Genomic DNA, 25,840 nt, shown 5'->3' on the forward strand with positions numbered 1-25,840 from the left:
TATTATTTTCCCACATTCTTGTTCCTCACCTAATATCTATCTATTTTCCCGATATCACTTCTTTCATAAATGGGATATCCGCACTACGATTCCTTATTTCTTATTCTCTGTCGAAAGTGATGGTTTAAAGGGAAGCGCGTGCTAGTCTCATTAACGGATTTTGAGCGAAGCGAAAAAAATCTATTTTTGGGTGAGATGGCCATGTCGTCCTGATGGAATTTCCTATGGGGTGGCTTCCTAGGGTATATTACAACTACGGCAATATTCCCAGAGAATTTACCTTAAGGTACCAGAATTCTAACTCCTGGAGCGAATATCCCTCCTGAAAGGGATATCGCGACATATCAGAGGACGTATTCTTGACACGCCACATGGCAATCTGCATCCCGAACAGAGATTTCATCTCGCAGGGGGCGATTGGCAAGAAACGAATTCGGGAAAGAAAAAGGGGAGCCGCTCCCAAGGCTCCCTATCTTCCGATTTGTATGCGTGCCTGGCGCCAATCCTGGCGCCATCTGTATTCCTTGTAGCGTACACGAAGTGCTACAGATACTGTATGTAGGGAGGGGTCCTACGGCCCTTTCTTAGAAAGGCCCTTGCGGGTCCATCAGGACGACATGGCCATCTCACCCAAACATAGATTTTTCGCTTCGCTCAAAATCCGTTTTTTGGGCTCAAGCATTACTGTATCTGTGGATTCTCAGAACGTGCCGTACTCCCAAGATGTAATTTTTCTCCGGTCGACTAGGCCTAGAGACCTAAGATGTTACCGTTATACATCTTTTCAACTAACTATAAACCATGTTAGAGCTTCCTGCCCCCTACAGGGAAGAGTCCTACTTGACTCTGGAAAAGTCTCGAAGAGTACATATACCTATGTATGAATACCAGGCAAGCTAACATAGTGGTCTCGCCCTATATTAAGTGAAGCATAGTTTGTAAAGAATCACTGCGTCAATATGAAATATCGACCAGTTCTCCGCACAATACTTGTATTGGACAAAGGTTTTATATCCGCATAGGAGGAAAACCAACGCAACATAGCTTGCATAAAGGAACAATTCTATTAGAATTATCCCAGATAAGGTACATAGAATGAATGCTCAATTATACCAATAAATTGACACAGGTGAAGGAGACGCAAGGTTCTCAAGAACCAGTTTATTGACAGGCAATAAATAGACAAGTTAACCACAATTATATATATATATATATATATATATATATGTATATATATACATAAGAAGAGGATAGCCCAAAACTTTAAGCATAAGTATGATAGTAAACAGAACTTGTTTGTCTGAAAGAAAAAACATTAAATGCCACTTTTAAGATACCGAGGTATCAAAGTCATAAAAGTCTGTATTACAAATCAATAATATTAGCGTTAGAAACGCTCGGCACACATGTCTGCGCTTATGCTAAGTTCACCTTCAGAAATGGAACAGTCTACATAGGCAACACAGTGCCCTCACTTAGTTTGTAGTACAGTATGTAACTACACACTTACCCTGGAATTAATCGTCCCAATTAAGACCACTGTTCCTCGCAGAGTTAAACAGTAGGGTTAACACCGCGACCCACTGCTAAAACAGATCTCTTTAGTTCCTCTACTTGCTTTGCATAGTGGCGAAAGAACACTCTGGAAGACTTCCAGCCAGTGTATGAACGGAGATGTTCAAAATCCATACAATTAAAGAAATTGAAGGATGAGGCAACTTTCCTCAGATCGTGACCTGCGGGTGTACTGTCAGGATCCGCTCTGCTAATAAAATATGTGATTTTTGCTCTGAGTTGATTCAGAGATAAATTTGAGCCTGATGTTTCTCCCCTGAATAGTTGACCACCCTAGAAGTCTGAAGTTCTATGAAGATAGACCTTTAGGCATTCTACTGGACATAGAGATGCATCTTCTTTCAGAGGGCAGATTCTCCAGGGACCCCACCTGTTGGTGGGTAACTCATTCTTGGCGAGAAACGTAGGATCCGGAAACAGGTTCAGTTCTCCCCCATCCAGGAACTGAACACGACCTGCCTCTCTCGAGAGGGCTACGATCTCACTAACCCTGGCCCCGGACGCGAGTGCAAATAGGAAAATAACTTTTTGTGTCAAATCCTTTAACGCACACTCTTCATTGCTCAACAGAGAAGCGAAATGAAGAACTTGTCTAAAGCCCATGAAATGGGCTTTGGAGGTGCTGAAGGTCTGAGCCTAGCGCAGGCTTTCGGGAATTTATTAAAGATCTTGTTACCTAGGTCGACCTGGAAGGCATATAGAATGGGTCTTGTCAAGGCAGCCTTACACGCTGAAATCGTGTTAGCTGACAATCCTTGACCATGGAGGTGGAGAAAAAAGATAAACAGAAGTCTGTCAAGATCTCCTGCGGATTCTTCGCCTTAACAAAAGGCCACCCATTTTCTCCAAGATGACTCATATTGCCTTTTAGTAGATTTGCACTTATATTCCTCAAGGAAGTCTATGCTGGCTTTCTAAATCCCGAAACGCTTTCTCAGCGCTAGGGAGAGAAAATCATGAGCTGCAGGGTCCGGGTTTTCTGTAATGAAGCGCAGACAGTTGACTTCTGGACTCGCTGGGTCAGAACTGGATCTGGTAGCGGTACAAACTTCAGCTACAGTTCCAATGCCAGGGGGAACCACACGCTGTTCGGCCACTTGTGGGCCACTATTGCCGCTACCCCTTGAAGGATCTCAGTTTGTTGAGGACCCTCAACAAAAGGTTGTGAGGAGGGAACAGATAAATCTTGGACCATCTGGTCCAGTCGAGGGACATTGCGTCCACTGCTTCCGCTAAGGGGTCCTCGTACGGGGCACGTACAGGGGCAAATTCTTGTTGTCTTTCGTCGCAAAGATGTCTATCTGCAGTTCTGGGACTTGATTCAGAATGAAGGAGAATGATCCTGCGTCTAAGGACCATTCCGACTCTATCGGTGTGAACCTGGATAGAGCGTCCTCTGTCACATTGCGGACTCCTTGAAGGTGAACTGCCGAAAGGTACCACTTCTTCTTTTCCGCCAATCGGAAGATGGCCAACATCACCTGGTTGAGAGGTGGTGACCTCGATCCTTGTCGATTCAAGTATCTCACAACTACCTCGCTGTCCATCACCAACCTTATGTGGATCAAGTGACGCGGGGAGACTTTCTTTAAGGTAAGGAGCACTGCCCTAGCTTCTAGAAAGTTTTATGTGAAAGGTCTTGAATAGCTTGGACCAAGTCCCCTGGACTTTTTTCCGATGAGAGTGACCTCCCCATCCCTTCTTCGAGGCGTCTGAGTGAATCGTCACCGACAGGGGAGGTGGCTGAAGAAGAACCAACTTCTTTAGATGTCTGGCTTGGGACCAAGGCCTGAGAAGAGTACTTAGCCGAAGCGGCTGGTCTTCTCAGATCTCTTCGCGCGTTTGATGCATAACTTCTCCAAACTCCGATTGCATCCTTTAGCTGTGCTCTTAGCACTAGGTCTGTCACCGAAGCAAACAGGAGAGAGCGCAGTACCCTCTCCTGCTCGCGTCTTGATATCCTTTTCGGAATCTAGAAGTCTCTTGACAGAACCCGCTATCTCCTTCCTTTTCTTCGCCGGGATGGAGAAACGGTGTGACAAAAGGTCCCAGTGGATTCCCAGCCACTGGAACTTTTGAGATGGAGAAAGTCGAGACTTTTTTTTGTTGATCTTGAAGCCTAGGTGCTCTAAGAACTGGATCACTTGACTGGAAGCTTGCAAGCATTCTATCTCGTATGCTGCCCACACCAACCAGTCGTCCAGGTAGGCTACTACCTGAATTCCTTTTAGGTGTAATTGTTTGAGAGCTACGCTCGCAAGCTTCGTAAAAATCCTTGGGGCTATGTTTAGCCCGAATGGCATGGCTCCGAAGGCGTATAGTCTTCGTTGTAGCCTGAACCCTAGGTAGGGGGAGAGTCGATGGCTAATTGGAATGTGCCAATAGGCGTCTGACAAGTCTATAGAGACAGAATATGCCCTCTTGGGCAGTAAGGTCCTTATGTGTTGCAGTGTTAGCATTTTGAATTTGCAATTCACTATGAACTTGTTGAGTGGCGACAAGTCCAGAATGACTCTGAGCTTTTCCGAGTCTTCCTTGGGAACACAAAACAGCCTTCCTTAGAAATTGATGGGCTTCACCCTTCGGATCACCTTTTTTCTCCAACAGTTCTTGAACGTCCTCCTCCATAACGGGGGTGGAGTGTTGGAAAAACCGAAGGCACGGGGTGAAGTTCTGTACCAGCTCCAGCCCAGTCCATTCTTGAGTAGGCTGTGAGCCCAGGGATCGAAGGTCCACCGATCCCGAAATTTCAGAAGTCTCCCTCCTACCGGTATCACCTCACTTGGACTGCCGTCCTGAGGTCTTGCCTTCCTGACCACGACCACCCCTGAATCCCCTTCCCCTTGAGGGGCGTCTAGACGAGCCTCTGGCTGCTCCTCTAGGCTTTGCTCGAAAGGAAGTAGACTGCCCTTCGAACGCTGCGGTGAATGCCGTGGACTGTGTCGACACGGCCTGGGGTACCCACTGAAAAGTGGTCGGGGTTTGTGCCACGATCTGGGGCAGTGGGGGCAATGGCAATTGCAGTTGCTGTTGCTGTCTAAGAGGCTTGGCTGGCCGAGACGGTAGCCTAGTCCTCATAGTCTTCCTCGTTGGTTGAGGACCCTCATCCGGGGAAGACTTTCTTTTGATAGCCAGGCCCCACTTCTGGAGAAGGTTTCTATTCTCCAAGGTGGCCTCATCAACAACTTTTTTGACCAAGTCGGTAGGGAAAAGGTCTTTTCCCCAAATGTTGGAGGAGATTAGTTTCCTTGGCTCGTGCCTCACCGTAGCCGAGGTAAACACGAACTCCCTACAAGCTCTCCTTGCCTTGACGAAGCCATAAAGGTCCTTCGTCACTGTGGCCAGATGAGTCTTGGCCACTACCATGAACATTTCATGGACCTTGGGGTCACTTACCATCGTCTCGAGAGTAGTCTGAAGAGATATTGATGCAGTCAGTCTTTCTTTTGTATCGAACTCTCTTCGCAAAAGAAAGTCAGACAGCTTAGGGAGGTCCTCGCCGAACTGACGTCCGGCAATATCAGCCTCCAACTTTCCAACTGAGAACATAAGATTGACGTCCTTCCAGTCTTTGTGGTCCATAGGCAGGGCCAGCGACAAGGGTTTACACTCCTCTAGGGAGGGGCAAGGCTTGCCGGCCTCGACTGCTTTTAGTACAGCCAGAAACCCTTTCTGTAAAAAGGGGAAGGCTCTAGTAGGCGAGGACACAAAGGAAGGGAGCTTCCTGTTCAATGCGGCTACCTTTGAGTTAGAGAAGCCCCTCTCTTTCATCGAGGATGAAAGTAGAGCTTGAGCCTTAGCATGGTCCATCACTATGACCTCCTTCGGCTCTGTCTCCTCCTTTGAAGCTGGTTCCTTCCTCAGCCGGACATAACAGTCCGGATATGATGCCTTGCTGGGCCAGAATTCCACCTGCTCCAGGGGAACTGAGCCCAGCTTATCCGATATGACGATCTTTCCAGTCGTCATTGGCATGTGCTCAGCATACCTCCATGGGTTAGCATCTGAGCACAAGGGAAGGTCTTTCACATTGAGCTTTTTCTGGGGCCCATGTGATTCTGCAAGGCACTGCATTCGCAGTTCCATTGCAGCCGCCTTCTCCTGATTCTCCTTCTGCATTTGTTGGATCATTCCAACAATAGAAGAGAGGACCTGTCCCAGCTCTACTGGGAGACCGGCCGATGTTGAGGGAATAGGCTCCGGAATCTGAACCGGAGTAGCCGACACCTCGTCGAAGTCTACCTCTACAACGTCTGGGGCTTGAACTTCATCCTGGGCTTCTGCCAGGTCTTCCTCCAGACACTCGTCCACATCAGACATCCTGTCATCTAACTGGATGTCTTGCATCGCGACCGCGACTTCAGCATCCACCTGGATCTGAACTTAGGGGATCTCCTCTTGAGGCTGGGGAATCACTGCATCAGCTGATGCCTTAGGGAAAAGATACGCCCTCATCTTCTCACTTGGAAGATAAGGGCCAGAAGTGTTCTTTTGGAAGCCCCTTACCCAGGTACGAAGCTTCTTCCTAGATATATCCCTTGATTCCTCCGTCCTAGGGGAATCAAAGGTCTCAGTAATCAGGTTAGTGCACACAGTACATACCTGAGGGTCCCAATACCGGAGATCATCCTTGGAGACAGCGCAAGCTGCGTGTCTCCTAAAAAAATCCTATGTCCGCAGAGGTTCTTGCTGCGGACGTTGCAGAAATCACTTCCGCACTTCGGAGTGTCCTTCTGTAAAGAGAAGAAATTTCCATGAGTATCAAGTGAACTATGTATCACTGGATATGCATAGTATAGCATAACAATTCAGAAAGGAAAGACACACACTTGTGTTTCCCTCACAACCCACTGCTGCAGCCTTCCAGATAATAAAATCAAATGGTTAATCTCTTCTAGAGTAACCAATGCAAAGTTTCCAGAGGAAACAGGTGGAGCTCACACCTAAGCAGTGATTTTAAAAACCTGGATAATAGACAGGAAAGAACTCACTTTCCTATCTGTAGGGCAACAGCAAAGGACTCTGCAAGAAAACACAAAAGTGTTAGAACACACAGTGCTGTACCTAAACCCATACTATAGTTTTCCTCTTACTGTATATGTTATACTGAAGAATACTAGTACAGTATAGGAGGATACGTGCCGGCCGGCACCTACCGGCCGGCACACACCATAACTAGCTTTAAAGTATACTACTTAACAGCTATAAGGCGGCAGAACTCTGGTTCAAATGCATGTGCCGGTCGGCAGCAATTGCCGGCCGGAAACAGCCAATGTCGGCCGGCAATGGCTGCCGGCCAGCAACTACACAAGGTAGTACCCAGCTGCTGGTCACACTCTTGGTAACCGGCAGACAAGGGCTGACATTAGCCGGCCGGCAAAGGTACAGGACCGATGCCAGCCGGCAGCAAAAGAACCAGAGGACTACACCTGCCCGGCTGCCGGCCTCATAGGCCGGCAGCTGGGTCGGATACAGCACTAGAAGAAAAGTAGGATGGATGCCGGGATAAGAGTGTACACTACCTCCCAGCCTGGCAATCCGAAAGAGTGCATATAAGGAAGGGGAGAATCTAATTCAGGCTTCCTGGCCAATGCCGTCTGGCTCTACATGCAGGCATGGATAAGGGACCAAGGGAGGTCCGGGCAGCACTCAAAATATAAGACCCTTGCCGGCCGGCAGGGGCTGAGTCAATTCCACATCCTAACCTATACTAGGTTCAGATGTAGAACGACGTACAGTACTGTAATGGCTAGGCCATTACGGAGATGGAGGGGGAAGGGACAAAAGAGGGTCCTACCAACCTTGCTTTAGTGACGGATCACCCGCAGCCAAGAAACTTATCTTAGCCTAAGGGAGATCTAAGGGGGGAGGCCAGCAATACTTGCCAGCTCATAGAGCACCAAAGCAAGGAAGATGTTGCCACTCCCAGGGAAAGAAACTTATCCTCCCCCGAGAACAGCAACAAGGACTAGTCTGGTAGATCACAAAAGAAGGAATCATATCCACAGAAACCTTCGGTAGTGACCTAAGGAGGCTAAGCCACCTTTGTCTGTGTCAGGCCAGCGAGGGAGACTCTATCCCAAGCCAGACAAGCACAGACTCAGACTGAAAACTCTGTTGTTCTGTCCCTCTTTGAACCAGACTTACTGGAACATGAAGGTACAGTAACACCCCAGTATAGTTTTATCGAAAATTAATTCGGAAAAAACCACTTAAGGATAAGCCCAAGGCTTAAACAGAGGGAAAGGGATTGTATACCTTCTCCGAAGAAAAGAAAGCAACCGGGGAGTATGAGAAAGTATACTAAAGCTCCATTAGCAACTTAGCCTAGGCACCAAGAGAATCGATTACCTAAATCACCGAAACTCACTCGTATACTATCTTGGAAATATTCCACACAATCTTAAATGTATAAAACATAGCCTAAAGCTTCAATAAAATTTTATTACACTCGGAAAAACCAAAATCATGCATGAAGTACTAGGACCAAACGACTAGGCTACATGGCCTAGCGTAGGCCAGAATGGCGAATACTTCGCCAAAATAATACTAAGCACGAAAGGAAATCCTATGTAATGCTAAATAGCTAAAATTTATTAAAGCAAAACAACAGGAAATGTCGCTCTGACTAACTAAACTTATACCTAGCGAGCGACAGTGTCCATGACGCCTCCGGTAGGCTACGGCTCTTGTAACAAAGATTAATCCTATTTATCACTCAAAAATTTACCAAGAGCCTACATTTATACATAAAAGACATGGTACTCAACTTATCAGAGGCCGACGAAAACGGAGAAACCATGAAAAGTAAAATAAATCCAAGATTTGCGAGAAACACAGGAAAAAACACCGAGTTGTTAAGCTACGCAAAAAGGAATACAGATGGCGCCAGGATTGGCGCCAGGCACGCATACGAATCGGAAGATAGGGAGCCTTGGGAGCGGCTCCCCTTTTTCTTTCACGAATTCGTTTCTTGCCAATCGCCCCCTGCGAGATGAAATCTCTGTTCGGGATGCAGATTGCCATGTGGCGTGTCAAGAATACATCCTCTGATATGTCGCGATATCCCTTTCAGGAGGGATATTCGCTCCAGGAGTTAGAATTCTGGTACCTTAAGGTAAATTCTCTGGGAATATCGCCGTAGTTGTAATATACCCTAGGAAGCTACCCAATAGGAACTTCCATCAGGACGACATGGCTTGAGCCCAAAAAACGGATTTTGAGCGAAGCGAAAAATCTATTTTTGGGTAAGATGGCCATGTCGTCCTGATGGAAGTTCCTCTAAGGTAGCTTCCTAGGGTATATTACAACTACGGCGATATTCCCAGAGAATTTACCTTAAGGTACCCAGAATTCTAACTCCTGGAGCGAATATCCCTAATAAAAGAGCCAGGGATATTGTAAATCAGAGGACGTATTCTTGACACGCCACATGGCAATCTGTACCCCGAACAGAGTTAACACTTCGTAGGGGTCAAATGGCAAGAAAACGAAAACGAGAAAGAAAAGGGGAGAGCCGTTCGTAAGGCCATCTCTTCTCCCGTTTCGTAAGCGTGCCCTGCGCCGATTCTGGCGCCATCTGCATTCCTTGTAGCGAAACACGAGGTGCTACAGATACTGTATGTAGGGAGGGGTCCTACGGCCCTTTCATTGAAAGGGAAGGGCAGGTCCATCAGGACGACATGGCCATCTCACCCAAAAATAGATTTTTCGCTTCGCTCAAAATTCGTTTTTTGGGCTCAAGCCATGTCGTCCTGATGGAAGTATACCAGAGCATTACTGTATCTGTGGATTCTCAAAATGTGCCGTACTCCTCAGAAGTATTTCCCCCAGTCGACGCGACCTAGAGACCTAAGATGTTACCGTCATACATCTTTTCAACTAATCATAAACCATGATAGAGCTTCCTGCCCCCAACAGGGAAGAGTCTTACTAGACTCTGGGAAAGTCTCGAAGAGTACATATATCTAAGTATGAACCCCAGGCAAGCGAGTATAGTGGTCTCACCCCATACTGGGTAAAGCAAAGTTCGAAAGAATCACTGTGTCAATATGAAATATCGACCAGTCCTCCGCTCAAACAGTTATTGGACAAAGGTTTATATCCGCTTAGGAGGAAACTCGTAAATCCGCCACCATCCCTTTATGGGATGGAGTCCTCCAGCTAAGGGAAAGCATAAACCAATGCAATATTAGCTTGCATAAGGGAACATTCTATTAGAATTATCCCCGGGTAAATATACATAGAATGAATGCTCACAGGTGAAGGAGACGCAAGGTTCTCAAGAACCAGTTTATTGACAGACAATAAACAAGCAGGTTAACCACAATCATATATATATATATATATATATATATATATATATATATATATATATATATATATATATATATATAGAGGAGGATAACTAAAACTTTAAGCATAAGTATGATAGTAAACAGAAACTTGTTTGTCTGAAAGAAAAAAACATTGGAGCCACTTTTAAGATACCAAAGTATCAAAGTCAAAAATCTGTTTCACTAATCAGTCACATTAGCGTTAGAAACGCTCGGCACGCATGTTTGCACTTATGCTGGGTTCACCTTTGAAAGTGGAACAGTCAACGTGGGTCACCCAGTACCCTCACATAGTTTGTAGTACAACATGTGACTACATACTCACCCTGGAATTAATTGTCCCAATTAAGCTACTGTTCCTCGCAGAGTTAAACAGCAGGGTTAACGACGCAACCCACTGCTACCACAGAACCTCTTAGTTGCTGCACTTACTTCGCATAGTGACGAAAGAACACTCTGGAAGACTTCCAGCCAGTGTACGAACGAAGATGTCCAAAATCCCTACAACTAAAGAAGTTTAAGGATGAAGCAACTTTCCTCGGATCGTGACCTGTGGGTGAACAGTCAGGATCCGCTCTGCGAATAAGATATGTGATTTTTGCCCTGAGTTGTTTCAGTAATAAATTTTGAGCCTGACGTTTCTCCCCTGGTCAGATGGCCACCCTTGAAGTCTGAAGTTCTACGAAGATAGACCTTTAGGCATTCTACTGGACATAGAGATGCATCTTCTTTCAGAGGGCAGATTCTTCAGGGACCCCACCTGATGGTGGGTAACTCGTTCTTGGTGAGAAACGTAGGATCCGGAAATAGGTTCAGTTCACCCATCCAGGAACTGAACACGGCCTTCCTCTCACGAGAGGGGTATGATCTCACTAACCCTGGCCCCGGACGCGAGTGCAAAAAGGAGGATAACTTATGGGTCAAATCCTTTAACGCACACTCCTTATTGTTCAACAGCGAAGCAAAATGAAGAACTTTTCTAAAGACCATGAAATGGGCTTTGGAGGTGCTAAAGGTCTGAGCCTAGCGCAGGCTTTCGGAACTTTTATAAAAGATCTCGTTAGCGAGGTCGACCTGGAAGGCATATAGAATGGGTCTTGTCAAAGCAGACCTACATGTTAAAATCGTGTTAGTTACCGATCCATAACCATGGAGATGGATGAAGAAAGATAAGCAGAAGTCCGTCGTGATCTCCTGCGGAATCTTCATCTGACAAGGGCTACCCATTCTCTCCAAGATGACTCATATTGCCTTTTAAAAGGTTTGCACTTATAATCCTCTAGGAAGTCCATGCTGGCTTTCGAAATCCCGAAACACTTTCTCACCTGTTAAGGAAAGAAATCATGAGCTGCTGGGTCCGGGTTTTCTGTAATGAAGCGCAGACAACTGACTTCTGGACTCACTGTGTCAGAACTGGATCTGGTAGCGGTCGAAACTCCAATCGTAGTTCCAATGCCAGAGGGAACCCCACACTGTTCGGCCACTTGTGGGCCACTACTGCCGCTACTCCCTTAAATGATCTCAGTTTGTTGAGGACCCTCAACAGAAGGTTGTAAGGAGGGAACAGATAAATCCTGAACCATCTGTTCCAGTCGAGGGACATCGCGTCCACTGCTTCCGCCAAGGGGTCCTCGTTCGGGGACACATACAGGGGCAACTTCTTGTTGTCTTTCGTCGCAAAGAGGTCTAGCCGCAGTTCTGGGACTTGACTCAGAATGAAGGAGAATGGTCCTGGGTCTAGGGACCATTCCGACTCTATCGGTGTGAACCTGGATAGAGCGTCCGCTGTCACATTGCGGACTCCTTGAAGGTGAACTGCTGACAGGTACCATTTCTTCTTCCCCCAAATCGGAAGATGGCCAACATCACCTGGTTGAGAGGTGGTGACCTTGATTCTTGTCGATTCAAGCATATCACTGTCCAGCACCAACCTAATGTGGATCGAGCGATGCGGGGAGACTTTCTTTAAGGAAAGAAGGACTGTCATAGTCTCTTGAAAATGACTGTGAGAGGTCTTGAATAGACTGGACCAAGACCCTTGGGCCTTTTTCTGATGAGGGTGAACTCCCCATCCCTCCTTCGAGGCGTCTGAGTGACTTGTCACCGACGGGGGAGGTGGATGAAGAAGAACCGACTTCCTAAGGAGTCTGGCTTGGGACCAAGGCATGAGAAGAGTATTTCGACGAAGCGGAACTGGTCTTCTCAGATCTCTTTGCGCATCTGATGCATAACTACTCCAATCTCCGGTTGCATCCTTTAGCTGTGCTCTTAGCACCAGGTCTGTCACCAAAGTAAACTGGAGAGACCCCAGTACACTCTCCAGTTCGCATCTGATATCCATACGGAATCTAGAAGTCTCTTGACAGAACCAGCTATCTCCTTTCTTTTCTCCGCCATGACGGAGAAAACGGTGTGACATTAGGTCCCAGTGGATTCACACCCACCGGAACTTAGAGATGGAGGAAGTTGAGACTTTTCCTGTTGATCTTGAAGCCTAGATAATCTAGGAAATGGATCACATAAAGGGAAGCTTGCAAGCATTCTGTCCTGGGTGCTGCCCACATCAGCCAAAAATCCAGGTAGGCTACTACCTGAATTCCGTTTAGGCGTAATTGACTGAGAACTACGTTCGCAAGCATCGTGAAAATCCTTGGGGGTATTTTTAGCCCGAGAGGCATGGCTTTGAAGACGTATAGTCTTCGTTGTAGCCTTAACCTTAGGTAGGAGGAGAATCGACAATAGATTGGAACGTGCCGATAGGCGTCTGACAAAACTATGGAGGCGGTAAAGGCCCTCTTGGGCAGTAAGGTCCTTATGTGTTGCATTGTTAGCATCTTGAACCTGCAGTTTGCTATGAACTTGTTAAGTGGCGACAAGTCCAGAATGACTCCGAGTTTTCCGAGTCTTTCTTGGGAACACAAAACAGCCTCCCTTGGAATTAGATGGACTTTACCCTTCGGATCACTTTTCCTCTAACAGTTCTTGAATGAACTCCTCCAGAACGGGGGTGGAGTATCGGAAAAAACGCCGAGGGTATGGGGATGGAGTGCTGTACCAGCTCCAGCCCAGTCCCTTCTTGAGTAGGCTGTTGACCCAGGGATCGAAGGTCCACCAATCCCAAAAGCGTTGGAGACTCCCTTCTACCAATATCATCTCGCTCGGACTCTTGTCCTGAGGTCTTGCCTCTCTGACCGCGACCACCCATGAAACCCCTTCTCCTTGAGGGGCGCCTAGACGAACTTCTGGCTGCTTCTCTAGGCTTGTTCGACAGGCAGTTGACTGACCTTCGAACGATGGGTTGAAATGCCAGAGACTGTGTCGACACGAATTGGGGAACCCACTGAAGTGTGGTCGGGGTTTTTGCCACCATCTGGGGCACTGAGGGCATCAGCAAATGCCGTTGCTGCTGTTGTCTACTTGACTTAGCTGGCCGAGAAAGTATCCTAATCCTTTTAGTCTTCCTCCAAGGTTGGGGACCCCATCCGGGGGAGAATTTCTCTTGGTAGACAGGCCCCACTCCTGGAGAAGATTTCTATCGTCCGTGGCGGCCCTATCAACCTTTTTGACCGATTCACTAGGGAAAAGGTCTTTGTCCCAACTGTTGGAGGAGATTAGTTTCCTTGGCTCGTGCCTCATCGCAGCCCGGGCGAACACGAATTCCCTACAGGTTTTCTTCGCCCTGACGGAGCTGTAGAGATCCTTCGTCACAGTAGCCAGATGAGTCCTGATCACAACCATGAACGTTTCATGGACCTTGGGATCACTTGTCATCGTCTCAAAAGTGGACTGAAGAGACAAAGAGGCAGCCAGTCTTTCTTTTGTCTCGAGTTCTCTCCGCAAAAGAAAGCCAGACAGCTTAGAGAGGATCTTGCCGAACCGGCATCCGGCAAAATCCGCCTCCCACATCTGGACTGAGAAGGTAAGATGGACGTCCTTCCAGTCCTTGTTTTGCTTACTAAATCTTCCTTTCTAAAGGCCAGCAACAAGGGTTTACACTCCACCAGGGAGGGGAAAGGCTTGCCAGCCTCGACTGTTTTCAAAACCGCCGCAAACCCTTTCAGCGAAAAGGGGGAAGGCTGTGGCAGGAGAGGACACAAAGGAAGGGAGCCTCTTACTCAAATACAGCTACCTTTGAGTTCATGAAGCCCTCTCTTTCATCGAAGATGAAAGCAAGGCATGAGCCTAGTATGGTCTATCACTACGACCTCCTCCGGCTCTGTCTCTTCCTTTGAAGCTGGTACCTCCTTCAACCGGACATAGCAGTCCCGATATGCCCCTGCAGTTACAATGCAGCTGCCTTCCCATTCTTCTCCCTCTGTCTTTGTTGGATCAAGCCAACAATGGAGGGAGGGCCTGCTCTACTGCGAGAGCAGACGATGTTGAGGGAGCAGGTTCAAGGACCTGAACCGGAGCAGCCGACCTCTCTCGGCCTCTTCCGCTACCTTGTCCGGAGCTCGAACTTCATCCTGGCCTTCTGCCAGGAGGTCTTCCTCCAGACGTTCGGACACGTCTGACATCCTGTCGTCCAACTGGATGCTAAGCAAGGCGACCGCGACTTCAGCATCCACGGGATCTGAATTAGGGGACCTCCTCTTGAGGTTGGGGAATCACTGTAACAGTTGATGCCCTAGGGAAAAAGAAAGCCCTCATCTTCTCATTTGGAAGATAAGGTCCAGAGGTGATCTTCTGAAAGCCCCTCACCCAGGTACGTTGTAGGGGAGACAAAAACGGATTTTGAGCGAAGCGAAAAGAAAAAGCCTCAATAGATAGGATAGTGCATATGAAACATACCTGGGGGACCCAATACCGGAGAACATCCGTGGAGACAGCGCATGCCACACGCCTCCTTCAGAACCATGTCCGCAGAAGTCCTACTGCGGACGTTGCAGAAAATACATCCGCACTACGGATGGTCCTCCTGTAAAGAGAAGAAATTTCCATGAGTATCAAGTGAACTACGTATCACTGGATATGCACAGTAGCATAAAAAAACGGAAAGGAAAGGAAAGACACATCCTTGTATTTCCCGCACACCCAATTGTTGTAGCCTTCCAGATAATAAAATCGTATAGTTAATCTATGCCAGATTAACCAATGGAAAATTTCCAAAGGAAATAGGTGTAGCCCCCGCCTAAGGAATGATTTTAAAATACCGAATAGTAGACAAGAAAGAACTCACTTTCTTATCTGTAAGGCCAACAGCAACGGGTCGTGCAAGACCACAAAGAATAAGGAAAAGACACATACTTGTGAATCCCCCACAATCACCTGTGGAAGCCCACCAGCCATTAAAATCAAATGGTTAGTCTTTGCTAGAATAACCAAAGATCATATTTCCCGAGGGAAATTAGATGTAGCTCACACCTAAGGTAAGATTTTACCATTCTGGCTAAAGATGAAAAGAATTTTCTTTTCATCCCTGTAAAGCAACACCAAGTGATTGCACAAGGCAACACAAGTAAGTTAGAAAAGACAGTGTTATAACCTACTATATCATGGTCTCCCCTGGTAGAAAACACTATACAGGGAAGAACTGATACAGTACATGAGGGTGGTGTGCCGGCCGGCTCTTGCCGGTCATAACCCCCCCCCCCCCCCTTTTCCAAAGGTAGGTCTCAAGTATGCAACTTAGGATCACCCAGACGGGGGAGAACTCCAGTTCCTATGGCTGAACCAGCCGGTAGTGGTTGCCGGTCCGTAACTACCCGGTTGGCACCCAGCTGCCGGCCATCACTCTTAGTGGCCGGCCAGCCGAGTGATGTAGCAGGCCGGCCCGGCAGCAGTGAGTAAACCCTGCCGGCTGGCATCCACACCAGGTAGCGCCCGGCTGCCGGCCGCCACTCATAGCGGCCGGCAGGTGAGCAAGGAGACCGGCCAGCAAAGGCATAAAACCACCGCCGACCGACAGCAAGAGAACTAGCGAACACCCCCCTACCGACGGCCGGCCACTAGGCCGGCAGATGGCAAGGACAACACAAGAGAAGACAACAGAATGGGTGCCGGGCTAAGAGGCTATGTACCTCCGCGCCCGACACCCGAAAGAGTGCCGAGAGGAAGGGGAGACACTAAGTCAGGCTTCCTAACCACTGCTTACTGAAACTACAGACGGCAGCGGTTGAGGGACCAAGGAAGGACCGGGCAGCACTCAAAGGATAGGGCCTCTGCCGGTCGGCACACTCTGCCGGCCGACAGGGGACCACGTCAGCTCCCCATCCCAACCTATGCTAGGTACGGATGTGAGACGACTGACACAAAGGAAACGGAAAAATAGAAGGGAAGGACAGAGGGTCCTGTCCAACCTTGCCTTGGTTAAGGATCATTCCAAACTAAGAAAGCTCATCTCAGCCAGAGAGATCCAGGGAGGGAGGCCGGCACTATTGGCTGCCTCCCTAAAACCAAGGCAAGGAAGGAATTGCTATTCCGGAAAGGGAACATATCCCGAACCCGGAACAGCAAAGAGGACAAGTCTGAGGGGTCACCAAGCGAAGGGATCATAATTACCGAAACCTTCCAAGGTGATTCAAGGAGGATAAACCTCCTATGCCCGTGTCAGGCAGCAAGGGAGACTCTGCCCCACGCTAGACCAACACGGACTCAGACTAATACACTGCTGTACTGTCCCCCTCTGAACCAATTCAGTTGGAGCAGGAAGGTACAGTACTACTCCAGCATAGTTATATTTGAAAATTAATTCAAACAAACCACTAGAGTTAAGCCTAAGGCTTAAACAGAGGGAAAGGGTTTGCCCCTTCCCCGAAGAGAAAGGAGCAAACGGGGAAACAGATAATATTATAAAGACCTAAGACAACCTAGCCTAGGCACTAAGAGAATCGATTACCTAAATCACCAAAACTCACTCCAATACTATCTTGGAAATTACTCGAAAAGGGCTTATATGTATAACGTTGCCTAACGCTTTAAGCAATATAAAATCACACTTGGAAGACTAATTATCATGCAGGAAGTACAAGGACCAACAACTAGGCTACGAAGACTAGTGTTGGTCAGCCTAGGCAAATCTTTCGCCAGGCGCACTACTATCGCATCATAACAGAATTCCTAATTAAGCTAAGCAGCTAATTATTAAAGCGCAGGGGGCTGGGAACGTTGCTCTTGCTAACAAATAAATCCTATTCTAGCGAGCGACAGCGTCCATGACGCCTCCAGCAGACAACAGCTCTTGTATCAAAGATAACTCTTTTAGTTACTTTAATTTTAAACAAGAGCCTACATTTATACATAAAAGAAATAGTACTCAACTTATCCGAAGCAGAAGAAGTTGGAGAAAGCATAATATGAGAGTAAATCCAAGATTTTGGTAGAAACACAGGAAAAAACACCGAGTTGTAAAGCTACGCAAAAAGGAATGCAGATGGCGCAAGAATCGGCGCAGGGCACGCTTACGAAACGGGAGAAGAGAGGGCCTTACGAACGGCTCTCCCCTTTTCTTTCTCGTTTTCGTTTTCTTGCCATTTGACCCCTACGAAGTGTTAACTCTGTTCGGGGTACAGATTGCTATGTGGCGTGTCAAGAATACGTCCTCTGATTTATACAATATCCCTGGCTCTTTTATTAGGGATATTCGCTCCAGGAGTTAGAATTCTGGGTACCTTAAGGTAAATTCTCTGGGAATATCGCCGTAGTTGTAATATACCCTAGGAAGCTACCTTAGAGGAACTTCCATCAGGACGCATGGCTTGAGCCCAAAAAAAATAGTGTAGAGGCGGGAATAAAAAAAAATTCTAAGCTTAATTTCAGGTTTACAGAATAGGTTATACTTTCTACACAGCATAAAATTTATGTTGTTACTATTATTTTCATGCTTACTGACGTAAGGTACAAAACATAAGGAATCGTAGTGCGGATATCACATAGGCCTATATGAAAGAAGGGATATCGGGAAAAATAGATATTATGTGAGGAACAGGAATATGGGAAAGTACTACGCAAAATAATACGAAGAGAGACAATGCAAGACTATTTAAACTGAAAGGAATAGGCTAAACTATATTACGAAAGGAAAAAAAAAAACTGCGTCTACAAGTCAGAAGGGATCGTTTTCCCGCCAGGCCGCTACAGGCTGTTCTTTTACCTCCCCATAAAGTTTTCACAAATATCGGGTTTTATTAATTCCATGATTTTGGTAATTTCTGGTATTCAAAGAAATTTTATGATAACATGTTTAACTTATGCTAACTGTAATTTATCCCAATTTGCATTAAAATATGTGAAAAATTAGAAAATTACAAAGCGTGCATCCGAAAACAAGCTGCTGTCGTTGACTTCGGTGGATTGGGTTATTAAATTTAGAATTACCAAGTCGATTCTTTATAATATATTTATTCTTTCACATTGTTTATTAACACAAGATATATCTGATGGAGAAATATAGGTTAATATATAAGTTTCGATTCACATTACTTGGTAATTATTCGAGAACAATGAAGGTGTTCGGACAAAACTACTTCCAACCAATCAGGTATCAGGAACCTTTCCGAGTTAAAAGGGCACCCCTGTGAGTGGGTGCAAATATGCACCGCTATAAAAAAATAGACTATAATTCCTATAGTTCATTATTATTATTATTATTATTATTATTATTATTATTATTATTATTATTATTATTATTATTATTATTATTATTATTATTATTATTATATTGATTGAATTACCTATATGTTTTGTGCCCCTTTTTTAGAGAATAAAAGTACCCTTGACCTTAGTATGGTGATTTTTCAATTACCAAATATTCAATAAAATTTGGTTTGTTAGAGGGCTCCTTTGGGAATTTAAAAAAAAAAAAATAATTAACATAAAAAAAGAGATTGAACAAAGAAGAATAAGGAAAATACGATATCTGTTTGTTATAAACCTTAGGGTTGTTATAAGAGTTATTATATTGGTTGTCAGTAATAATGTAACTCGGTGCTAAAGGTCAGCGGAAACAAACACTCAAGAAAACTTAACAATATTTAATACTTAACAATTACAAAATTTAGATCAACCTTGTTGAAATGAAAAATACAATAATTTAATTACAAGGAAGGACAAATACCAGTCCTTTTGAATCACACGGGATTCCCTAAAGCTAAAAAAACTAAGTCCTAACAAAGACAGGAGGAATATTGGTTATAAACTTATTTGGATCCAACAATTTTGCTGACCAGAACAAAAAATTCCCCTAATACTAATTCCAAGACAGAAGGAAGACGGAGTAAATAAAACAGGAAAACCATCATAAATCCTACCTATCAACGCAAAGCTAAGTACACAAAACCTTGTTTATAATAGACATATTGGAAGATATTATGTAGTCACGACTTAAATATGACAATATATAAAAGATTAAATGATACAAAGGATGTATAGTTCTCCTCACTTCAGTGGATAAATCAGAGGAGAGACAAAACTAGGGTCGTCATTCACTTGCCATAACAGCTATCAGGGCAGGTCCTGAACGCCAGAGCATAACCATAAAGGGCAAGCAATCCCAAACGAAAATCAGACACTCTCTGTCTTACCTGGCGTCAGCCTCCCTACAGGCCACCTCACGAGCTTGCAAGCTCCCAAAACCACAGCAGCTGATTGGAGACTAAAGTGCACCAATTCCCTGGGAAGTCCTCCTCGTCAGGGAAAGGCAGAACTGGCTCGAGTCGCAGGTGACAAGAGCACCTGCAGCCAACAGATCAATGCAAGGATCAAAAGCGTAATCCAAAGAATCGTCCAAATAAATTGCCAAACAATCGTCATCCAGAGTCCAAATCACTATGCTGCTCAAGGTATGATATCAGGGAAATTAGTATTTCTTACGTTAGTTTATTAGTATATTTATATATGTATTTATTGAAGTAAGGAGGACTTTTCTCTTAAACTATTAAAATAACTAGTTAAATTACATTTATATGCTTGGTACCATCTAAGTCCTGCTTGCTTACTACGAGCTAAGTAATTAGCTAACAAGCCTGCTAATCACGCCATTTTCTCTTTACTTGGGAGGTTCATGGATATACCCAAGTCAGTCTGGCCTAGCATACCATACCGTCCATATCTTCACTGGCAGTATTTCGGCACGAAGATTTGAGCTGCTAGATTTGTGCTACAAGATTTTCATACCATTGAATTTGTGCTGTGCTGCTATTTTATTGAACCATGTTTGGATTACGAGATTCAAGTGTTTCTACATTCCCGAAGTTATTTAACATGAACTAACTTCCTTTAATTTGGACTCTGAGCTTCCTTCGGCATGAAACTTTAAACTTCGAGGGCATTCGACTCGTCTCATAGCTTGCATGGATAAAGGTGAGAACCAAGCATTGTTAGGGGTTTCGTAATGTTTTATGGTCATCATTATCCGTTGCCTTAAGCCTTCAAAGCACCAATATTGAAATAAATTCCTTCCTCTCTGATAGATATATATAGTGTACTATTAAACTAATTTTGATACTTTTACAATACTTTCGCTTAGGTATAATTGGTGAAGCTAGGTCGTCCTGGGTTATCATCCTGCGTTCATCTTTCTTATTTATATTATTGGTAAGACTTTATATTAGATTTAATTCGAAGGGTGAATGTTATAGTGAATACATTATATAAAATTATATTGCTTATATTTATAGCTTCAGGACAGTGTTTGATGTCGGAATGTATTTCATTTTCCAGGATATCATTTATCCAAATGTTTAATTGAAGTGGCTTAGTCCGAAGATAAATTCCCTGTTTGTTACATTGGCGAGCACTTCCAACATTATCGGTAATGGCTTATTAGGTTTATATAGATCATATATGCAATTTACGATTTATTCATATATACTTTGTTCAAATTGAATTTATATAATTTCCTTTCTTTTATTATATTTTGATATATTCATTTTTGTTGTTTATACAGGTGAGGTTGGAAAAGCTGAAAGTAGTTTGGAAATTACCCCTAGATATAACCACCTTCAAGCAATCGAAATAGAACATTTATAGCATTTTTATTTTTCTGAAATGTTTATAATAAATTTGGTGAATTGTTTTGAAGAGTTTTCCTAACTACCATTGTAGAATGTTCAAATTTCAGCTTATGGCGCCCAACGTGGGGCTTTGGTGGAGACTGCCGAATTTGCCGGAGTAAATTTCTTGTGTTTAAGGGTTGCTCAGAGTCCAATAATTAATTTTCTTTTCTAGCTCGTTATATTTTGTTAATTATGAATAAGTTACAGGTATTTGTAGGTCAGCGGAAGACTATTAGGAAAAAGGTCACTGAATGTTTTAATAATGTTAATAATTATGATTCCTTTAATCCTTCTGAGCGTTTGTCTGAGAGAGCTATTCTCTTACACTATAAGGAAAAGTTGTCTGATCTCGATAGTAAGATTCTAACTGAGAAATTCTTTAATAGAGAAACTGTAGTTGAGGCTGATTTGGAATCTGAATTAAATTCCTGTCAAGATTATTTGGATAAAATTGAAAGGTTATTGCCCTTGCTTGATGTTTCTGAAAATCCTCGTTCTAATGTAACTGATACTGCTAGAAGCTTGCTTAAGCAGCCCACAGCTCCTCTTCCAAAATTTAGTAGTAGAGAAGGGGAAGATTTTTTAAGGTTCATAACCGGGTTTGAAAACACAACCAGCGCATTTAGTTATCCAGATAGGGATTTGTTGCTCTTACTAAAACAGCAAATAGATGGCAGGGCTAAGTATTTGTTGTATAGCTTAGAAGCTGACAAGCAATCTTATAAAGATGCCAAGGAGTTGTTGGTTTCAGCTTTTGCTTCTAAAGAAGCTAGAATAAATTCTACCATCCAGAAATTGTTGAATCTTAAGCTTGGAGAGAAGGATGATCCTTTCATATATATCTCAAATCTGAGAACTATTTGCGAGGCTGTTAGGACGTTAAAAATTGATGCTAATGAGTTTATAAGGTTTTTTGCTTGGCGTGGTATTAATGATAATTTCAAGAGTCACTTGGTTCAAATCACCACGAAAACTCACCCCTCTTTGGATGATATTCTTGATAATTTTTTTAATGCTAGTGAGAGGTACGAAAGTACTAAAGGTAAAACTCCTCAAGAGATTAAGTTTAGAAATAAGTTCAGAAATACTCCTGTTAAAGACAGTACTGATAGTTTGGCCATTAAAACTAAAGTAATGGAAAGTAAATCTTCTGTACCAAACTGTCTCCTTTGTAGTAGAAGTGATAGTAAGGAAACTAATCATTATGTTAATAAATGTCAGAAATTCTCTACTCCTGCAGATAAAGTTCACATAATTGAGTCTTTCGGAGGTTGTGTAAAATGTGGAATGTTAAACCATATGTCTAGCGAGTGTAGGTTTAGGTTTAAAAAGCATTGCATAAATTGTAATGATTATCACATGAGTTACCTTTGTGTGTCAGAATCTGCAAGGGATGGATCATCTCGGACTAATAAACTTAATTCTAATGCCAAACAGGAGGCTAGCAGTGGAGTTGCTGTAACACACCAGTACTCGTACTCGACGAATTCCATATTGCCCACATTTACTTTTTCTCTTGAGGGCAATGATAGTGTCTATAGGGGTTTGAAGGACAGCGGTTCTCAGAGTACATTTGTGTCTGCTAGATTAGCAAATTCATGTAAGTTTAAAATTGTTCACTCAAACATTGAGCTCACGGTCAAGGGTTTTAATGAGAGTAAAAGGTACTGTACTAAAGTTATTAAGATGCCTCTTAGGATTGGAGATTCAGTGGAGCATATTTTGGCAATTGTGGTTCCGGAGATAAGCATTAATTTGGAGTTACCCTTTCTTGGTGAACTTGTTGAAGCTGTGCACAGTAAAGGGTTAGTTCTTGCTGATAAATTGTTGAATAGTAATTTGAGGAAAATTGATAATGTGCATCTTTTGCTGGGCACAGATTCTTTCAGTTGCTTAACGGGAAACGAGATAGTGATTGGTAATGCGAGTCCCTCTGTGTACATTGAATCTAAGGTAGGAATAATGCTCACTGGTAATATTGAAGCTTTGCTTGCCAATTTCAGAGGTACAGATGGGGGATTGGGAGCTTGTTTATCAGTAAGTAAGGAAGCTAATTGTTCTAATATCCATGTTTATAGCAATTCATTTTTTCTTAGCAATAATGTTGATATTTTGGAAGAGAATTGCCTATCAGGGTTTACTACTAATACATTTTTTTCAGTCCTTAATGATAAGGGTGATATTTTGGAGGGACAATTGCAGCGTGCCACTGATCAAATTCTCGAATCTGAGTGCAAATATTTCTTGAATTATGATCAAACGAATTATTGTGAAACTAATACAGACCTTGACGAAAAGTTAACTGAATTTACTTTAAAACAGATTAGTAGAAGATCTGACGGAAGGATAGAAGTTCCTTTGTCATGGAATACCAAAGTGTCTCATTTACTTTCTAAAAATGAGGTGTTATCTAAGCTCATACTTAAGTCAAACCTTAAGAAACTCAGGAAGAATGAAGGTCATTTACAATTAGTTGATCAAACTTTTAAAGAGCAGATTAAGTTGGGTATCATTGAGCCAATATTTGATTTAGAGGTTTACAAGGCTGAACATCCCTACTTCTCTTTTTTGCCTCATATGCCTATTTTTAAGCTAGACAGAGAGTCGACTAAATGTAGGTAGTGTTTTTGTCTAATCTCAAGGAATCTTCTAAAAGCACATCTTTATCACATAACCAGTGTATGTTTTCAGGACCTATTTTGAATCAGAAATTGTCATCATCTTTCCTTAATTTACGGTTTGATAAGAATTTGTTAGTTTTTGATTTGCAGAAGGCGTTTAATATGCTTGCTTTAAGTGAAGCTGACCAAGCTAGATTACTGTTTTACTGGTACAAGAATGTTAGTAAGGGAGATTTTTCCTTGGTTGCATTTAAGAATGTTAGGCTTCCGTTTGGATTGAGATGCTGCCCATTTTTACTTATGATATCTCTGTATTACATATTAGTTGCACAAGCATCTGACCAGTCAATGTTGTCTGAATTGAAGCATTCAATATATTCACTTATATATATGGATAATGGAGCTGTCACTTTCAATGATTCAGAGAGTTTACATTGGGCTTATAAACAGATTCCATGTATTTTTGAGCCATACAATTTTAAGGTTCAACAGATTGTCACTAATGATAGGGATTTACAGGATGTAATTGATGCAGAGAATAGAGTAGTCACTCCTGAAATAAATAAACTGTTCGGTCTAACATGGGATAGGTACTCTGATGAGATATTTACTAAGCCCATTAATCTAAATGCTGAAGCTAAGACTAAAAGGTCCATATTGCAAACTATTGCTTCCCAGTTCGATATCTTTGGATTTAATATGCCATTATTTAACAGGTGTAGATTATTTATGCATAAATTACAGTGTCGAAAGAAACTTGGATGGGATCAAATATTATCTCAGGAGTTGCAGAAGGAATGGCAAAATATTTCAAAGCAGTGTAACAGAGCAGCACCTTTACGTATTTCTAGATCTGTTGGTCCACGTAATGGTGAATATAGTATTTTAGTGTTTACAGATGCCAGTCGTGATGTATATGGATGTGTCCTTTATTTGCTTCATAATGAGTCTAATAAGCTTAGCTTCGTTCATGCCAAAAATAGGCTAGTTAATAAACAGCTAGATGGCAAGTCGATACCAGCCCTTGAGTTAAATGCAATAAGTTTAGGAGTAGAATGTGCTATGGAAATTTTCAATGACTTGTCTGGGTCACATTGCATGAAGCCTCTACAGATTGTGAATATAACTTTATATACAGATTCCATTTGTGCTTTACATTGGCTTAATGCATCTTCATCTAAACTAGATAAAATGAATAAACACACAACATTTGTTCGCAACAGGATTCATAATATTCAGAGAAAGTGTGAAATGTTTCCTGTTACTTTTAAATTTGTTTCTGGTAAGGCAAATCCTGCAGATTTGGTGACAAGATGTGTGTCGTATAATCAACTTATGAATTCAAATTATTTTTCAGGACCTATTTTGGATGAAGCCAATATTCCAGAGCTATCCGTCACAATACCAGCATTTGAAATTGGTGAAGAGAGCAATTGTTCCCATGGTCTTTCTGTGCTTTTGTCCAGTGCGGAACCTCTCATTGATATTAACAAGTTTTCCACTTTTAGGAGACTAGTGCTAGTATATCGGAGAGTTTTGATGTGTGTCCAGAAATGGAAAGTTAGAGCAGGGTTGAAGTGTGATAATGATGATTCTAGTACTCCCTACTTTGCTCAAGCCATTAATTTATTGATATCTTTTGAGCAGAAGAAATATTTTTCGGAAGTTTTTGAATATTTCAGTCTAGTTAATGTGCCTATTAAAGACATTCCTTCTATTGTGACAAAGTTTAACATATTTTTTGATGAGCAAGGTTTGCTTAGAGTAAGAAGTAAATTTAAGAAGTGGTATTTAAACAAAGATGACAAGTTTCCCATTCTACTGCCTAATGATAGTTATCTCACAGGACTTATTATAATGAATGCTCATGATAAATTACTTCATTCTGGTAGTTATGCCGTATTGACCGAATTAAGAAGAAATTATTTCATACCCAAACATTTTTCTACTGTTAAGAAAGCTTTGAAGCAGTGTGTTCATTGCCGTCGGTTCAATAGTCGTATACTTAATCAGAATTCCTATAGAGATTTCCGTTGTAATCCACCTAATGTACCTTTTGCCAATATATTTATAGATTATCTTGGTCCATTTTCAGTTAAAGTTAGTGGTGGGACACATAAAGTATGGTTATTATGTTTGACTTGTACTTGGTCTAGAGCAATTAATATGAAGATAGTTAAAAGTTTAAATGTAAGTGAATTTTTAAGAGCTTTTCAGATGCATTGTTTGGAGTATGGGATCCCTCAGTTGTGCATTAGTGATCAGGGATCGCAGCTTGTAGCCGGAGCTAATATTATTACATCGTTTATCAGGG

The sequence above is a fragment of the Palaemon carinicauda genome, chromosome 33, assembly GCF_036898095.1.
Source record: "Palaemon carinicauda isolate YSFRI2023 chromosome 33, ASM3689809v2, whole genome shotgun sequence".
Lineage (NCBI taxonomy): Eukaryota > Metazoa > Arthropoda > Malacostraca > Decapoda > Palaemonidae > Palaemon > Palaemon carinicauda.